Source organism: Anser anser, assembly GCF_964211835.1.
Source record: "Anser anser genome assembly, chromosome: 3".
In the NCBI taxonomy this organism is placed as follows: Eukaryota; Metazoa; Chordata; class Aves; order Anseriformes; family Anatidae; genus Anser; species Anser anser.
This window is the reverse complement of record NC_139722.1, coordinates 75,479,945-75,498,561: the sequence shown is the minus strand read 5'-3', so window position 1 is coordinate 75,498,561 and position 18,617 is coordinate 75,479,945. Positions and strand designations below refer to the sequence as shown.

The 18,617-nt window shown below is 36.6% G+C and overlaps 1 protein-coding gene and 1 long non-coding RNA gene across 7 annotated transcripts in view; one reads left to right on the top strand and one right to left on the bottom strand.

The window, feature by feature from the left end:
- PDE10A (phosphodiesterase 10A) overlaps nucleotides 1–18,617 on the top strand; it is a 191,394-nt gene that overhangs the window by 9,619 nt on the left and 163,158 nt on the right. The gene's annotated exons all lie outside the window — the stretch shown is intronic.
- The window catches only part of LOC310897400, a 36,120-nt gene that overhangs the window by 3,385 nt on the left and 14,118 nt on the right, over nucleotides 1–18,617 (bottom strand). The window contains exon 1 of the long non-coding RNA XR_014582314.1: nucleotides 905–18,617. This exon is cut by the window's right edge and continues 14,118 nt beyond it. This is a non-coding gene — a long non-coding RNA (uncharacterized lncRNA). The remainder of the gene's footprint in view (nucleotides 1–904) is intronic.

Sequence of the window (18,617 nt, the reverse complement as noted above, 5' to 3'; positions counted from 1 at the left end):
GTTTAATGCTTTAATATGATACATTTTTAAATATTTTTGTTTTGTGCTTTTTGCATTATTCTAAAAGAAACCTAACATTGTAAGTAAAACAAAATATAAAAAGATAAAAAAGCATTTGCATTTTTTTGTTTCGTTTTTATACTCCCTCTGCTGGCTGTTTCAATTACAAGTACCTGTACTCAAACTTTGTTACTAAATCTGCTCTTCCTTTAGTGCTTCATCAAATGAGCAGTAATGTGCATTGACTTGAATCTGTATTTAAAATACAAAAAAAAAAAGTCTATAATTGTTAAATGAAGAAAGACTATTTGGAGGAACAGAAAATTTGACACCTGTTTTATGGAGCAATGTTTTCATTTTTATCATATCTTGTATTGATTTGAACTCTAAAAACAATTGAATCTTTAAGTGCGCGGGCTACATTTTCACTAGTACATATTGCAGAAGTAGCAATACATATATTGTTCCAAAAGATTTAGTCATATGTTCTATGTCATGTGTAATGAACTTGCTGGACAGCATTGAAAAACATTTGTGGCAAAATCTAAATAATTATGCTGCATTTTTATTACATTAAAATATCTTTTTATCATTCACCAGTTTGAGTTCTATCCGCATAATTGGCTATAAGACTGTGCAGATGTAATAGAGAATTTTGTGAAGTACTGGTTTTAGTACTCTGGTATACAGCAGCATTCATCCAAAATGTTTACAGCATTCAAAAGCTATAATTCCTAGGAACTTTGGAGACTAGATACAAGGATTGCTGTCTATAGTATTGAAACAAAGCCATTGCATTCCCCATGGATGTCAGGTATGGTTAGGATTGCTCATTATTTCTTTTTCATATTTCTCCTAAAGATCCAGACTTTTCTGTGCAATGTGTCTTCACTTTTGCTGGTACCTGGCTTCCTACTGGCAGAGCTCGAAGAGTGCCACCTACTGATTGACAGCTCCTTCCAGTACTTCGTCTTTTCCCATCTGCAGCCTCTCACAGCTCAGCCTTGCTTTTCTTGTGGGATGTGGCAAGTTGATGTGGTTAAATGTGTCAATTGAGTTAAATCAAGCCTCGGCTTGACCTCCTCCATTAAATGACGTGCTTTTTTTTTTTTCCTCCTAATTTGCTTCAAGGTGAGAAAACAGGACTTTCAGCTGGGAGGTGGACTTTTTTTTTTTTTCTTCCCCTTCTTCTTCTTCTGGTCCCTTTTTAAAAGCTTGTTAAAAAGAAGCATATTTGTGTTGTTTCATCACCATTTCGTGTCAAACTGTTATAATTAGTGTGGGAGGAACTATTAGCTTGGCTGATGTTAATAAAAGACTTTGGCTTCTGTTGTGCCAGACAATGTACTGATGTGTTGCACACATGAATTGGTTCAAAAAGCAGGTAACAGGTTCAAAGTCATGATTTTGTTAACACATTGACATTCCAAAGTGCTCACGATGTGTTTGTTTTTGCAGAGGAGATGGATATTCTGATTAACAAGTTCCAAATTTTCATGGTAAATTGATGAATCGATCTTTACTGCACACTGAGAATTCTTTCTTCCAACTTAGAAGTATGCTAATTATGTTCTTAGGGGAAAAAAGCTTGGCAAGAGTATGAATTACTTCAGAAAAGTGTATTATCGACATATTTACAAGGAACTCCTTTAGTCTGGAGTTAAGTAATTTTTATATATCATTTTTCCAGTGATTTATCACCATAGAAAGCTTTCTAAATTCCCAAATCCTGAGTGTAATAGGTGGCAGAAAGGAGATTTTTTTTTTTTACTTTGTTTCCAAATTTCATATTCTCTCAGAAAAGACATTGATAGCAAGTTTTAATCTGTGCGAGTGAGACTGTTGACAATAAAATGTCTAAATCTTACGGCTTGATAGGACTGGAATTGGGGTTCCTGTATCACTTGGAGGCTTTTCAAAGTAGTTCTGTCTCAAGAATCAAAAAAAGAGAAGGCTTTTTGATAGTACTTGCTGCCTTGAGAGAATTTATACTCGCTTTGGTGGTTTATAATTAAAGTAATAATAAAAACCATTAACATAAAGGCAGCGGTAGTAATCTGACCTTATTGGATGTTGGGACCTGAAGAAGGGACTGTCAGGATCTATGAGACCAGTTAATCCACCTTCCATATGGAAAATATGAAGATTTAATGCTTTCATTAGCACTTATTGATCTGATTCCTTGTTTTTGTATTATCAACAAACTCCTCTGCAGTTGAGCTGTACATCTCTTAACAACGTTTATTCAGCTGTTAATAATTCCAGCATTCTTCCTTCCTCTTACGCTTCCACTTGCATTGAAAAAAGTCCCCTGAAGTCAAGCCAGAAATGGTTCCTAAAGGAAAGATTTTTTTTTTCATCCTAAGTTCTAATAGCTTTATACAGAAAGCTTGCATCTGTAATTATCTTGATTCATCTTGAACTACACTCTCAAAATAACATTAATTTTTAGCTGCTGACAAACATTGCTATGTCCACCTTAATAATACAGTTTACTTTGCTTCACCCTGTGGGGAAACTTTATAATTACTAGGAGAGATGCCACTTTCTTTGCCCTAGGTGTCTTAGTAGCCTTTCTGCAACGCCGGGGTGTTCTGCTGGTTCAGACAATAAGATGCTGAGCTGGAACTATGGTGGATAAGTATGTGTCCGTTTGTTCTTTTTTAGTTTTCTTCACTGCCTGTTTTTTATTTCCTCATTATATTTCTTCTCTAATGTCTTACTTATTTCCAGACCAGGTAAAGCTGCTACCCTTTGTTCTAATTGTTTTCAACTATTCCTAAAAATATTTATGTGCAGCAGTATTCCACTAGTGCTTTTTTTTTTTTCTAATACATTGCAGCTAAGTTTATAAGAAATCATTTTTATGCTTGTGTGTGTGTGTGTTTATATTTTGGTTTTCTTTCATGCATATAAAGATATATTGGAAACTTGTCCAGAGTGAATTCTTTCTGGGAGCATAGCTCTGTTGGCTGTGCTTTCTTTGCATCGTTTGCTTTTTCTTTCATTTGTATCTGTTTTTTTCGGCTTAATATTATTTCCTCCTTGTCTACCCATCAGCTTATTTTAGCTGATGTTTCCTTCTTGATTGCTGAATTGTGTTGCTCTTGTTCCTTCCTGCAGCCTGCCTATGTCTTACCCTGTCGTTTTTACAATGTTCTTATTTTCCCCAGTCTCGTTTATTTGAAGGCAGACCGCCGCTCTTACTCTAGTTGTGGTGTAGTTCACTTTGGCTGTGTTGCCTTTTTTTTTTTTTTGTAACACTAGATTTTGCACAGCAGTTTTAAAACTGTATGTGTTCTGTATTTGCAGTGACTCATGGTATTTCCTAATCTGCCACTTTCTGCCCAGCCCTAAGTGTGATGTCAGTAGAGTTTTTTTTCTATTTTTTTAAGTGAACGTAGGACTGATGAAAGTTACTGTTTGATGTAACAGGAAACTGAACTAATCTGTTCTCGAAACAGGCACTGCCTTAGCCAGTACACTCAGGTTTCATCCTGCCAGCCTCTTGTGTCTCATGCTTGTGAGCAAATTGCTTTTTTTTCTGGATGTGCCTCACTGTTCTGTTTCTTCAGGCATCAGTTTTCTCTGGTAAAGACTCCTGAGAGAACTGCCCTTTGGACAATGCCTTTTCATGAGTCTCATCTTAGCTGTAGCTTTGTGGCCTTCAGTTCATAATTATGAATACAAGAGGGTCTTAGGACCAGAGGTGTCCTCTTAAGAAGTGCTTTTAAGAGGAGAGAGAGTATGGGTGACCTGCAGTCTCGACTGTTTAGAGAACAACTCATTCCCCTTACAACTCTTGGCATAGCTCTTGTTGTGGTAGGGAACAGGATAGTCTGGCATGCTGTAGGGACGTTCGTAGGCTGGTTGTGAGTAGGAATGTGCTTGTAGATTGCTCTTTTCTTTCAAACCTTTTTTGGACTTTTGTTGGAGCTATATGCAGTGCTTATACTTTCAAGCAGAGAGAGGCCATGGGCTCAAGCTCTATCCCTGTCCGTCTACTTAATTTTAAGTGTGCTCCCTGGTCCAGTCCTGACCTGTGCCTAACTGTCTTCCTGAGAGCTGGGAGAAAGCAAAGGGCGACAGTTCCCAAGGGGCAGTGGGGAAAGTGCTTGTCTCTTCTGACATCCTGTATGGAGAAGTGTTTATCTACGTGGACGCAAGCTGTATCATTCCCGTTTACTTCGTGGCTGAACAACGGGCTCTGGTACATTTTATTTACTTGTATAGGGACATAGCCATATGGACAGCAGAGTACAGCTTTATACAGCTTGTGGCAGCAGGGCAGACCTTGTTTCTATGGACCTTTTTCTTGGGACTCAACCACAGGTTCTACAGAGTCGTGAATGAAAGATGCATCCAGTGAATTGGGGGTCATTGCTGGAGGACATGGCTTGCTGCCTAACTGCAAGTATTTAGCTTGTCAGTGTTTTTCTTCAACTTGCTGCTTTGGAGGACATCTTAAATGTTGTGGTGGAAATTTCTAAACGAGTGCTCATAGGGTAAGGAGGAGACAAAGTCTTCTGACAAAAATCAGTTAACAAGGATGGCTGAAGTGTGTGCGTTGTCAGCACATATCTCATGTTGAAGAAAAATGGTGGAGGCTTATCCATCTATGGCAGCATCATCTAAGGGGTAGAAATCAAAAAAAGAAAATTGGAATGGTAAGTTTAAGATTTTCATTGCTTGAAGGAATGTGATTACAACAGAAGGAAATGTTCATCCTTATAGGGAAAGCTATTTCTAAACTCTGAGAGGTTTCTTTTGGGGTAGATGAAAAACTTGCTATGTAAATATCTCTCAGCAAATTGTCTGATTTTGAAGAAATCTTTTCAGTGGTGTACAAGATTTCATTAAAATGTAAGATTTAGGGTTTTTTTAACGTATGAGTTATCTTTTTAATGTCAAAAATGTTTTCTTTCTGCTTAACTATTTTTTTAATTGCTTTTTCCCCTCCATTCAGTAACAACATAAACTTGAATATTACGTATTTAATGAATGTATTTACAGATAACCTTTTAATGTATTCCTTCACGTTTTGTGGTCTACTGTTATCTTCACTGATCAACTAAGTGCCGATCAACAATCTCAGGCCATGTCTTTTACCGTTGTTTTCCTACGTCACTCTGAAACTTTTAGTGTTCTACCCTGTGTTTTATTGTAAGCGTGATTTGTATCTTATTTACCTTGTTCATGTATGGTCTCCCCTCTCTCAACATTTTATTAAAGCAGAAATCTGTCTACATTCAGTGCATGTCCTTTCTCTGGGTCTCTTAACATGAATAGTCTCGGATGGCTCGAGCCATGACTATGTTGTGAGTACAGCCAGCATCAATGTGGCTGGCTACTTTTGCTGATGGCGATCTTGTCTGTGACAAGCCTTGATTCTTGTTGACAAGATGATGTTGCGGTTATTACTTTCTGATTTGGCTGCAAGAGTAACTTTTTGTTTGTTTTCATTCAGCTATGTGTGCTTTTAAAAATGTATTGAATCACTTTTGTAGCACTGTTCAGCATCTTGTTTAATAACCTTATGTCTGAATGAAAGCATTTAGCCATTCTGTGGTGCCAAGAAACATGTCTTCCCTAGCACTTGTAAAAGGAGGTTTTTGTTTTTCTTGTTTGACAACAGTTCTTCTGGTGCTTATGGAGCTGAAAAGAGGAATGGTAAGGAAGCTGAAATCTGCTATATATACCATAATTGAAAAGAGAACTTAAGAACAGCTACCCAATTATACTGGGAAAATATTAAGAAGAAATTCTTTTGTTAAAACACTAAGTGGTAGTGGCTTAAGCTTTGTTTAAATATAAAGAAGTCCTGTGCTGAGCTGCATGTTACTGAAGAATGCAGAAGGGATTTGACATAAGTACAAGAATATTCGCTAGTTTAAGGTACATCAGTAATTGGAGATAATCTGAAATAATGGCAACATTGCTTTAGTGATCCAAGCAGAAAGTTGCCATGGCTTCCAAGGACTTCATTTGCTGTTGTGAGTGTTTATCCTTTTCCACAACCAGGTTCCAGGCACTGGGAAACTAGGACCTTTGAATGAAAATTATAATGATGTGTTGTTCAGCTCAGGGCCGTCAGTGAAATGAATTTAAATGTGCTTGTATTAAAACCACAAAGTGATGTAATGACCAGTTTTGATTAGAACTATTGCTGCCACTTCTCTAAGATAAATTCCCATCGATAGAAGAATCGCTGTTTTGCATTGTATTTGGGAGAAACATCAAGAAAAATGAAGTCAACAGGTCTACCTTACCAGGGGCCGATGGGGAGGAGAAAAAAATGTAGGACTAAACAGAGAAGAGACGATACCCTTCGAATACTTTTAAGCTGTATTTGTAATTCATAGTTTTCTGGGCATTTACCATTTTCTGTCTCTTGTCTGTATTAAGCATTAGAATTTGCAGCTATTTTACTTCACCTTTTAATATTGATTTAGCTACAGAAGCAACATAACTTCTTCCTTCTTTTTAGTTACTGGACTAGTCACAGGTAATTGAGCTGCAGCCAGTACTCTTGCTTAAGAAGTGAGGTGTTATGCCATACTGAGGGAGAACTTCTGTTCTGTCAAGATGCTTTTCATAGATGTTTTCATCAAACTCAAACCTGCATCTTTGCTTCAGTTGAGAAATATTTGTGAAGTTACTTTAGAGCTATTAACCTTTAAAATGATTGTTAGCCCTTTGGGAGGAGTGTCAGTAAAAGGTGAAAATAAGGAGAAATAGATGAGCATGTTTAAAATTGTATAGTAATTATGAGGTAATATATCTTCAGTCTATATGATGGTTACCAATCCCTTTCTGTGGTGTTATTCAGAATGTGCACTCTCATTTACATGTGAAAGCATGAGTATCAGAGGCTTCCTATCTTTTAATGCTGCATTATATATGTTCCTTTACTGGTATTCGTCTTTTTATGTTGTTTGGCTGTGAAATTCTGTGTATCAAGGTTTAGTCCTTCAGAATTATCACCTCAAATATCAGCTGATGCACAGTTCAATGAGCCTTTTGAATTCAGTTTTGGAAATTTTTACATTTATTTTTTTATCAGGCTATTACTACCCCACTCTTGTTTGGTAATAACGCTGTACTAAAAACAAAACAAAAAAATTAGCTATGTCATAATGAATTATTTTTGTAAAACACTGTAATACAGATACTGTAATCTTAGTGCTGTAATGCTTTCTTTTTTGGAGCAATACATAATTTGGGTACCACCCAAGCACTGCCGTCCTATTTTATGTCTTCATATCTTCAGCTACTTTGCAGGGTTTTTCTGCTGAAACATTGGGAATCTGCTCATCTATGCACCTGTGACAGAACAGTTTAAATTAAATAAGGCAGAGGCCATTAACCTCTGAAAGCCAAGCAGGTCAGTGGTTACTAGTCCTTCTGACATCTAGATGTTCCTGGAGCTTTTTCTTCTCTCTTCATTTCTTCCACCCATTTTTTTTTCTGCCTAGTCGTTGTGCTCTGTGGAATCCCTGCTGTCAAATAAGGTGGACAGAGCTCCTGTTGTCTTTCGGTGGCCACTCATTCATGAGTCACTGGTCTTTGTAGCTGCTGATTTTCATGAACTCAACTGATACAAGTACTATTGAGTCAAATTTGACTGGAAGTGATCATAAGGTCAAAATGTATTAGTAGGTACAGATTTTGTAGTGGAAAAGCCAGTAAGATAATTACATATCTTTCTTTTGACTTTCCAAAGCCTTTGTGGGGGGTGGGGGTGTTGCATCTTTATTAGTTCTCTTGGTAGCACTGAGGTTATATTAACGATGGCTCTAATTTCTTTGGATTCCCAAAACTTTGTTCCACTGTGGCAAAGATACATTGCTTCTGGGGGAGAGGTCAACGCTGTTTTCAGTAGCTTCTTCCTTCTCTAGTATAAATTACCAAAGGACTCTGCAATCAAGTCATTGTGGTGGGAAGTGCATCTCAACTGATGTAATGCATTTGTGTTTCCTGGAAACAGAATAAAATTGCAGCTCCGCTTGGTTTAATGCAAGATTTGTCATTGATTTCAGTTGCCATGATATTTACTTCTGTCATTTGATCTTTTCATTGTAACTGGTTGGTCATGCTTTGTGAATCTGATTTCCTGACATCAGTCCCTCACAGCAGTGTTGAAAGTTTTAATTCATGAAGAGTATTTTACAAAAATAGAGAGATTTTATTTTGAAATATGTCAAAGACAAATCTGATTTTTAACAAAACTTCTACTCTCTTTCTCTGTAGACAGTGCTAAGAAGGGGAGTCAACTTAATTGATACAGCAAAGGGGACTAAATGCATAAAACTGTATGAATTTGATAGATGGGTCTTCAGATGAATTAAATATTTATCTGATATGTATTACTACTAGCAGTGGTAAATTTTCTGATGAAGATATGTTGTTTTCTCTCAGTCTGTCTTGGAAACTGACATGCTTTAACTTGAAACAGCATCACCTTGATCCTGTATGCTGCTACAGTGCTTTACACAAGCCTGTTATATATGAGCTATTTTGTCTAAAACTCATTTAATCTGAAGCAGGAACACATTGCATTTCATCACTTGTAGAACTGTTGCACATTCCTCAAAGAATCAAAACAGTAATGTCCAGTGACTTTTGAATTTTATTTTAAGACTCCAGAAAATGATGACTTTTAAAATAATTTGATGATTATTTGAAGTAGCTTTCTCTCTGACTTCAGAACGTCATGTTAATAGATGGTATAACATAAGCTCCTTGTTATTGAAATAGCTAGTCTGACTGACTGGGGTGTCCAAATGTTTTCTCTGGTTGCAGTCCTCAGAACACAATGGACAGAAACTTACCTTAGAAATAACTCATGGAGTGAGCAATAATAGGTAAAGGATTTGTGACCCGAAAATCTTTGGGAACACTACAAAGGAACTTCTTTTTTCTTTTTTCTTTTTATATTTTTCTTTTACTGATTCAGGTTTATCTTTAATTTGGATGGGTATCATTGCCGTGGAGTACAGGACAGGCTGGTACTCAGTTACTTTTTCTGATTTTAGTTGTATTAAAGACAATGGTAGGATGGGGGAGTAGGAATGCATGCAGCCAATAAGAAATATATATATATATAAACAAAAAAGCCTGTACTTTGTAGAGACACTTCCATTACAGAGATGTTTTTAGAATTCAGACAGACCTGTGGGATGATGTTGTTTAGAACTTACCTTTTTTAAGCACTTCATTTTATCAGATACTTACAGATGCAGATAGGGGAGCAGAAATGACTAGTTGCAAAGGTTATGTTCCCCACTTTTTCCATCATAATGGATTTCTGATGGAACTTGATTATTAAAAAAAATGGTAATTATTTGTGTTATTGGTAATTCCTCATGCTGCCTGTATAGCCTGTGAAGGAAGTTTGCAAGCTACTGAATGAACCTTTTGTCAGCCTTGACAGGAAGGGAATGGTAACTAGACAGACAGTTGTTTTTACTATATGCCATAGGGCAAAACACTAAATGGTCAAGTTTTTATGTGTTTAACAGCATAAATCTTGCTGGAGAACACTTCTAAAAACAGTAGGATAAAATTAGTATTATTATTATTTAAAATAAAACAAAGTATGTTTTGGTAACAGCTTGAAGATATTTATTCTGTTTATGGTCATTTCATGCTTATTAATTTTTCCATGCCAAAAATGTATTTGCAACTCAAATTCCTTCAAAACTCCCTAAAAGAGTGGCGTTCACAGATAAGAATGGAGCGTGCACATGCACACAAATATATACACACACAAATTTCAAATAGATTTTTTTTTTTTTTAAACTGCAGTGATATCCCTCTAGCTGCATTAATGAATTAAATGAAGATGGGCTTAGTTTTGGATTTCAGGAAAATAAACTTCAAAGGATGCTATCAGGTGGTCTGAACTAATGAATAAGTCATGTTCAACTGGTGAAAGCTTTGTTCTTAATCACAGCCTGTTTTTGGATGTTGGTGCACTCTGTTTCTACTTCATAGAAATCTCATCTAAAACAACTGTCATCCGGTTAGTCACTTTTGTGTCATTTAAAACACATTAAACCATTAAGTTTTTCACATGGCCTTTCTGTAGAATTATAAGTTTTTACAAGTGTAAGGGCATGAACAGCTTTTTGTGTTTATAAAGTAAATGGACATCAAGGGAAAGGAGGATGTTACAAGTGGTCATGGGTTCTTCTAATGAAACTTTTATACAGCTCTGCTGCTCATCTTTCCTTATGTGCGTGTCTGATAGAAAATGGAGAACAACTCTTCTTCACTGCCTCCCCCCCGATAAAAAATAGCCGTATTTTCCTTGCTGGCCAGCAGACTGGGGTGCAGGGGGTGGCAATGTAAGTTTCTGGCCCCTCTCTGCAAGAAAGACATCGAAGCCCTGGAGCGTGTACAGAGAAGGGCTACAAAGCTGGTGAAAGGCCTGGAACACAAGTCCTGTGAGGAGCGGCTGAGGGAACTGGGGTTGTTTAGTCTGGAGAAGAGGAGGCTCAGGGGAGACCTTATTGCTCTCTACAGCTACCTGAAAGGAAGGTGTGGGGAGCTGGGGGTAGGCCTCTTCAGCTGGGGGTCAGCAATAGGACTAGAGGGAATGGCCTCAAGTTGTGCCAGGGGAGTTTTAGGTTGGAAATGAGGAGACATTTCTTCTCAGAAAGAGCAGTCAGGCATTGGAACAGGTTGCCCAGGGAGATGGTGGAGTCACCGTCCCTGGGGATGTTCAAGGAAAGGTTGGACTTAGTGCTTAGGAACATGGTCTAGTGGGTGATAATGGTGGTAGGATGATGGTTGGACCAGATGATCTTGGAGGTCTTTTCCAACCTTAATGATTCTATGATACATATATATATATATATATATATATGTATATAATTATTTATAACAAAGATTGTGATGTTTTTATGGCAATTGCTAAAAAAACCCAACACATTAAGTAGCTGTTATAAACAGGGGCAGCAAACATAAAATACATTAGAGGTGCTCTTCTGAATCATAACTTGTATTGTGGGCTTACAACAGGCTTTTTATTCCCCCAGTGTTTGTGGCAAGTATTAAAAATGAATTAAGAACAGTGCTGATACTATAGCATTTGGAATATTATAGCATAGAGATGGGTTTTCAATCAAGTGCTGCAGATAGCCAACTCCCTGCTTGCCTTTGAACCAACTTGCAATGTTCAGGACTGGTTCATATATGCATATGTTTTAAGTAGCCATCTTATTTATTGTCTTGACTAATTCTGGCAACATAAATAGCTGCTTGACTCTACTGCGAAGTGTACTTTGAAATATTAACATGTGCCGGATGTCTTAATAGGAGGAAAACGGAAGAGAGCAAGAAAGCATGTAAAAGAAACAAGATAGAATTTCATAGTTTCCTTGCCAATCAGAAAATAAACAAAGCTGAAAAGACAATTGGGACATCAAAAAATGGAAGGGGCAATAAGGAATTTTCTGGCAAAAGAGGGAGATTAAAAAAAAAACAGAAAAAACAACAAAACAAAAATAGAGCATGACACATCAGTTCATATTTTTCCATTGAAGAGATACAGTCCCACCTACTCGAGTTACTGAAAGAAATTCTGCCAGTAGCTGAAATATCAACCTTTGTTCACATTTCTTGTGATGCTGTTTTTTAAGTACGTTAAGAGGACAGTGGGACTGTGGTGGTGTGGATTTTTTTTTTCTTTGTGTGTGTGTGTGTAAATAAGGCACGTTCTTTATTGCAAATAGCAGCTAGTTTTCTGGTACATGCTTTTTATGGTGCACTTAGGTTTTAATGCTTCCTTAATCATTTCCTTTGTTGCAGCTTAAAAAGGCATAGGTTTGCCTGCCACTAAGTTTCTAGGCAGCTGAGCTGACGCAGTGGAAGGGGTTTCTTTGCAGGATTTTCAGTGCAAAAGGAAGATGGTAATTCTTGGTCTACTTAGGAAGATTTTACGTATTTGGAACTTAAATCTGTTTTTGAGAGCTTTTAAGATATAGATTCCACATATAGATGTGTTCTTACTGAAGAAAGTGAGCTCAACTGCTGGTTGAGTGTGAAAGGGCAAAAGAACTTTATAGACAGCCAAGTATCAGAGGGCACAATGTTTCATACCGATAGCATTCTTCACACTTTATTTTTATACAGTATTGCACTTAAATATTAGCAATGGTATAGGTATGTCTGAGGCTTTACTGAATAACAGAGAAGGTATTTGATTTCTTCCTGTTTCCCCTCTTTGTATTGCTGAATTTATTGTTTTGTGATTCTTGTTTTAACTTTTTCCCTCTGCCAAACAGTAGTGGATGCAGTTGTCTGCTATGTACCTTCAACTGTCATCATTAGCACTGTTGCCTCAGGTGGCGTCATGAGGGCTTTAATCTTCTATAAAACTGGTTGTGGTGTTTGCTGCTAAAACTGTAAAGGAAAAGCATCCATTCACCTTTGTGTGAAACTGGATGTCTGACAAACTTGTGAATGTTTCCTCTGGGCTCTGAGTAGAGTAAGTAAAGCAGAGTACCTCAGGCAGTCTAATTTCCTGGCTTGATAATAGACTGGGAAAAGAGCCATTTGTTGTTTTCAGGGTTGTCCATATATGGACAAATCTTTTGCCGGGCTGAGTAAAACCAGTCATCTTTCAGAAAAGAATAGAATGTTACAGGATTTTGGAAAGTGAAGGTTTTATAAGCAGAGGTCTAGATTTAAATAATGGATGGTTGTTTGCTTCAACACATTTCAAAACAGCACAGGCTCAGGGTTGTATCCTGGAAGTGTGTTGGAGAAGAATTGCAACTATAGATGTTAAGCATGTAAATGTGTTTATTCTTACACTAGTTATTTGGCAGTCCTTGTGAAGGACCAATGCTGATTCTAGACTAGACCTGGAGCCTTTCACTGCCTTTTTATTTAGTTTTGGATTAACGACCAGGAAGACATTTAAGGTAAAGTTAAATACAAGAAAGATTATTTCTCTCTTTGACCATCTGTGGCTCAGTTGTACACTTATTTATCATTTTATGAAGACCTTTAATAGTATTCCTTGATGATTTGGGGGATTAAGCTAAGCATTATCACATAGGAGATCCAAGAACAACTAGACAAATTTTGAGTTGACTGCAGAAAACTGTTAGATTGCTTTGAAAGTTTACTTAGAGTTGTTGTACTGATGGTCCTGAAGGTAATGACGTTTTGGGGCAAATTAAAGCCTGGAGCTGTTTTGTTTTTTTCTCTTCCTACCTGTTGTCTTTGGGCAGAGAAGGTAGATAAGAGAAAGTAGGTAAGATATATGCATTTATAATTGCATATATATTTATATAAAGGGCGGTGGGAACAAGCAGTTGATTGCTTTAGGCATCACTGAAAATTCCAGCTGAATTTCTTACACAGAAATAAAGCAGATTGCTTAGATTTGACAGATGTTTGAAACTGAATGGTGACTCTCTTTGATGACAGCAGTCTTCCCAAAAGAGATGAAATAAGCTCAAATGTATTTTTGTTGTTTTAGAGGTTGGGTCAAAAAAGGTTATCAAAATACCTTTGGCTGCCGAAAGTATTGAAGTTTCAAGAGAGGGAGGGGGAAGTGGATATTGAGGAAGAGAGCACTTGTCCTGTTTTTGAGACCAGAGTGTTATGGTATGGTGCCCAGACTGACTGTGTTATCAGACTAAACTTCAAATAATGCAGTTTTTTCAGTCTGTCTATAAATGTTTGGGATTCTGCAAGCTTAACTGTCCTTGACCAAGAGAAAATTGATGTGGGTTGAACTCATCATCTCTGGTCTAAATTTTAATTTTTTTTTTTCCATGCAGTGGGGGAAGTGGTTTTATTCTGCAAGGTTTTTACATACAGATTCTGATTTTTTGATTTGTGTGTTTTTTTTTTTTTTTTTTTTAATTGTGAAAGAACTCTCTCTTTTCTGGTTTGCCTATTAAATTTAGCAGTGAGTGTCTCAGTTTCTTTTTCGTCTTAGAGTGCGTTCATCTTGCAGAGCTGATTTAGGATCTCTTTACAGATCTTCGAATGTAAGAACTATTATTGCCTTTTCTTCTGTTGCATTTTAAATTGAGCATGTTTAAGCCTTTTCCTATTTTTACTGTTACACCTTTTGTGGAAAACAGAAGACAATACAGCAAAGTGGTATCTTATTACTACCACCTGCTTTCAGAAATACCTAATCACCTTTTGAAAAGAAAATCCCTGTCTGCTCATAGGTCTGTAGCAAACATTGGATCACTTTTTCTTTAGGGGGAAAGTTGATGTTATGCTTTGTTCAGCTATCAAAAAGCAACTGGGCCCAATAAAATCAAATATTTTTTCCCCCTTTTACACAAGTGTTTATCGGAGGGGAAACTTACTGTAATAGCTTAATTTGTCAAAGAGAATGAATATGAAGGCATACATAAATAATAATGTGTGTATTTATTTTTGTCACTCTTTTAAAATTTTTACATTACATCTTTATGCTTTTTTCCCATACATTGCACCAACAGGTTATATAAAGTAGCTCAATTAAACGATGTATTAACTATTGCTGAGCAACAGGTTGACTGTATTCCACCTCCAGCCCAATCTCTTTTCTAAACTGAAAATTATGTGACATGTTTGTGGGAAGCATTTGTTTAAAAAATAGCCAGAGTATGTTAGGGTTTTTCAATGGAAAAAAAAGTAGACATAAGAATTATCTGCATCTGTTCTCTATATATTGTCTCACTTATGTTTCTACATTGCGTGTAGTACTTTCTAGGATCTGTTTTTGTTCTGTCCCCAGCAACTTAACTCTCTTGTGTCAATTTCTCTCTCTCCTTACATCTCTCTTTGAATGTCCTCCTTCTAGCGATCTCCTTACTCAAAGGTAATGACATTCATTCACTCAGCAGTCCTATAGGAATCCTTGATGGTGGTGGTAACGGAAGGGGGGACCTGATGTGTGTATCTGCAGTGACTGATACTTTGCTTGCATGTAAGTGTCTGAAAAATGACATGAAGATCAGAGTCTGCCAAACACCTTTGGCAAAGTGTGGTGGAAATAATGGAGAGTTTTACTTTAAGAATATTTCATCAACTATTGAAAGAAATCAGATGGATGCAGATGAAGAATCACTTTACCATGGGCCTATTCAATCTGTTAATGATAAATGTGTATGTAAAATATAGCTAAGATTTATATATTACACTGTTTTGAGATGCTATCTTGGGTCTTGGTTATTTATTAATGTTATAAATTTGATCCTGCTGAACTGAGCCTACTTGCAAAGACGACCAGAATTTTTATTTCATGAGAAAAGGATTATGGGTTGTCGGATATAGTTATGGAAAGATAGGATAAATGTGGTTATGAAATGCTATGATTCTGAAATAGGATCTAAAAAATAAATCCAATATACTTTCAAAACACAAATGACAAGAGAGGAATATTACATTCTTTCCCATGCTTAAATAATAGTGGGTCATTCAGTGTTCTTGTTGGCTTGTAACTGATTTTGTAGACTGAACTACTAATCCTGTTTTGTGCAGGTTTTTTTTATTTATACCAGTATTGAATCTGTTAGAAGTCTTAATTTAAACCATATAATGAGAGTTTTCCTGACAAAAAATTATGATTTTTTGAAAATCTTCTTCCCTATATTTAGTCAACTGCATTTTTTCCCTAGCTTTATAATGGTTAACAGACACACCTTTGCCTTCTTCACTGTCTAACCTAGTTAGAAATAACATAACCTTAGTCAGAAAAGACTGAAGAGTACATATGTTCGTGATCTATGTGATCTAGATCATGAGCTGCTACTTCTCACATATAGAGTACTTCCAGTGAACATGTTCTCCATTTCCAGTGATGTGACACAATTTATAATTGAACCTTTCTGTTCATCTTCAAACTGTCCTTTGTTAGTATAAATATGCTTTGCTTTGTGTTCACTGCTTGTTACTTTATTGTTGTTTCTTGCTAGATAAGCTAAATGAGAATCATCCAAAGCTTGCCTGGTTCTTAAATCAGCCATTGGAAGAAAGAGCATGGTGTTCAATGTGTTGTGTAACAATCATTATCAGAACTTACTGTTTCCATGTTTCTAAGCAGAAAAGCAAAAGGCCAATTCAGAGCTTTAAACCTGGCTTCCCACTTAGCAGTGCAGTGTCACCAGCAGGCCATAGGAACCATCCATATTTGCAAAAATAAATAAAACTGAACATCGCATCCTCTGCTGGGGGCTATGCCGGTACAATTTTAATTAGATTTGAGTTTGTGTTAAGATCAGTCTGATTTGAAATCTCATGCCATTGATCATTATAACATTATAATTATAACTGGAATTTATATTTACTATCAAGAATGGGCATGTATAGCAAAAAAAAAAAAAAAGGGCAAACAAAAAAACCCACAACACACACAACAACAACAAAAACCACCACAGAACCAATATTATAATAAGCAAGAGCTATACCTTACTCTCACTGTAACTTCATGGTGAAGCTTTCACTGACTGCTGGGAGCTGGGATGAATCCCTTGATGGCTACATCCAGGTCTGATACAGACTGCCTCTCTATGGCATGGTAAGAAGTTTGTGGGGTGGTGTTAGCTACTATCTTGCTGGGGTTTAATAATTTGTGTTTCAGAGAGAAGCCTTTTTTTTTTTTTTTTTTACATTTGCTGGAATGCCATGTAAGACAAAATAATAAAAATCATGTCTGTATTGCAATTGATTTTACTCCTAAATAGTTTTTCTCTTTTCTTTTTTTTTCTCAGTAAATCACTGTTTCTACCTTCAGCAGGTGCAGCGTGTTCTGATGCTGATGCTTTATGTAACCGTAGTTATTTACATGTAACAGTTATTTACAAGTGTTCTGCTGTTGACTGATAACAAATCACTAATCCATCTTGTAATTTTATGTATTCCATTATTAACACTATAAAGTCTAGTGCAAGCACTGCACTGATAAAAATGTATTGAAACTTGGTGTTATCTCACTTTTTCCTGGAGTAGTTAAGTAGAGAATTCATGAAGTATCATGTACACTGGCAGATATTTCAATTAGGTGTTTGGTGCTATTAACATTAACGAATTTTGTTTCCTTCTTTTTTTTTTTTTTAGAAAAAAAAGGCAGTTTATTAATAGTTTTTGATATCCAGATACTCTGCTGTGAAGTTACTTTAAAGTGTTGTGAACTCTACAACCTATTGTGAGCTTCTACTGCTAAGCATTTACTACAGTTATCCAAGGCTGCCTTTGACTCCCACAGTGTAGGCTAACTGTTACAAAGGCAGTAATCACTGAAATCATGGAATCATAGAATTATTTAGGTTGGAAAAGACTTTCAAGATTGTCAAGCATCAAACTGACTGATAGAATCCCATCACTAAACCTTACTACCACATCCACATGTCTCTTAAATACCTCTCCATGGATGGGATTCCACCACTTCCCTGGGCAGCCCATTCCAATGCTTGACCATCCTCTCCATTAAAAAATTCTTTCTGATATCCCATCTAAATCTCCTTGGTGTAACTTGAGACCTTTTCTTCACATCTTTTCATTTGTCACCTGAGAAAAGAGACTGATACCCTTCTTGCTGCAACCTCCTTTACTATCTAAGCCTTTTCCCACCATTTTGAGGGGTGTGGGGAGGGAGGCAATGTTGCCTAAAGAGCCTGAAGATGATATTTTACTCAATTCACTGTGACTTGAGGTCTTGTCTGTTACTCATGACCTGCTTTTGAAACAGGTTTCCTTGAGCTTGCATGAATGATGCAGTACTAAAAATACACATAATTCACTGTAATGTGAAGATTTTAGTTTGCATATAGTCTTGCTGATTTATATACTTCAAAATTCAGTGTACTTTCTAATTCTGAAAGTGTGTAGTGCTTAGGTGCTTGCCATCTTCGCAAGATCTGAAAGTTCCAGCTGTGATAAAGGACTTTCTTTTCAATACCATTTCTTCTGACAGAAGTTAGGAAGCATACAGCTATAAACCTTTCAAACAAAAGGAAGACTGCAGTGTTCATTAATGGCACCATGTATAAAATCAACATTGTACGTAAATTAAAGAGAAAATAATGATTCCATATTCTTTGTATTAACTGCTGTGTCATATGTACTGAGATCACAGTTTCATGGAGGTTAAAAAGAGTGCAGAGTTTTCTCTTTCCATGAGAAACTTACGCTTTGTGTGCCCACTAAGATAGAGGTCCTTAGGATAGTGTGGTACATGCTTATGTAATTAAAAATGATAACGATGACATAGGCACAGGAAAGTGGGGTAAGGTTGGAATGATGAGTCTGAAGTTGGTGTGTCCTAAATTTTAAATTTTGGCATTGCACAACTGAGCAGTGATGACATAGAAGAGTTTTTGTTGTTGTTTTGTATTAAGCTTCCCTTTTAAAAAATAAATTAAAAAAAAAAAAAAAAGAAAACTGAAGAATGAGCACAATTTAATTATATGGCTGCTATAACAAGTACTCAGATATTCCATTCGGAAAAAGGGGCCTCTTAAACTAGCAGCACATGGCATTGTTTGTTAACAGAGGTTGTGGGGTGAAACTTCAACCCAAGAGAGCATGAGTGGAAGCTGAGCTGGACATTGTAACATGGATTTTAAAGAGAACTTGTTCTACTGTGCTGTGAGACT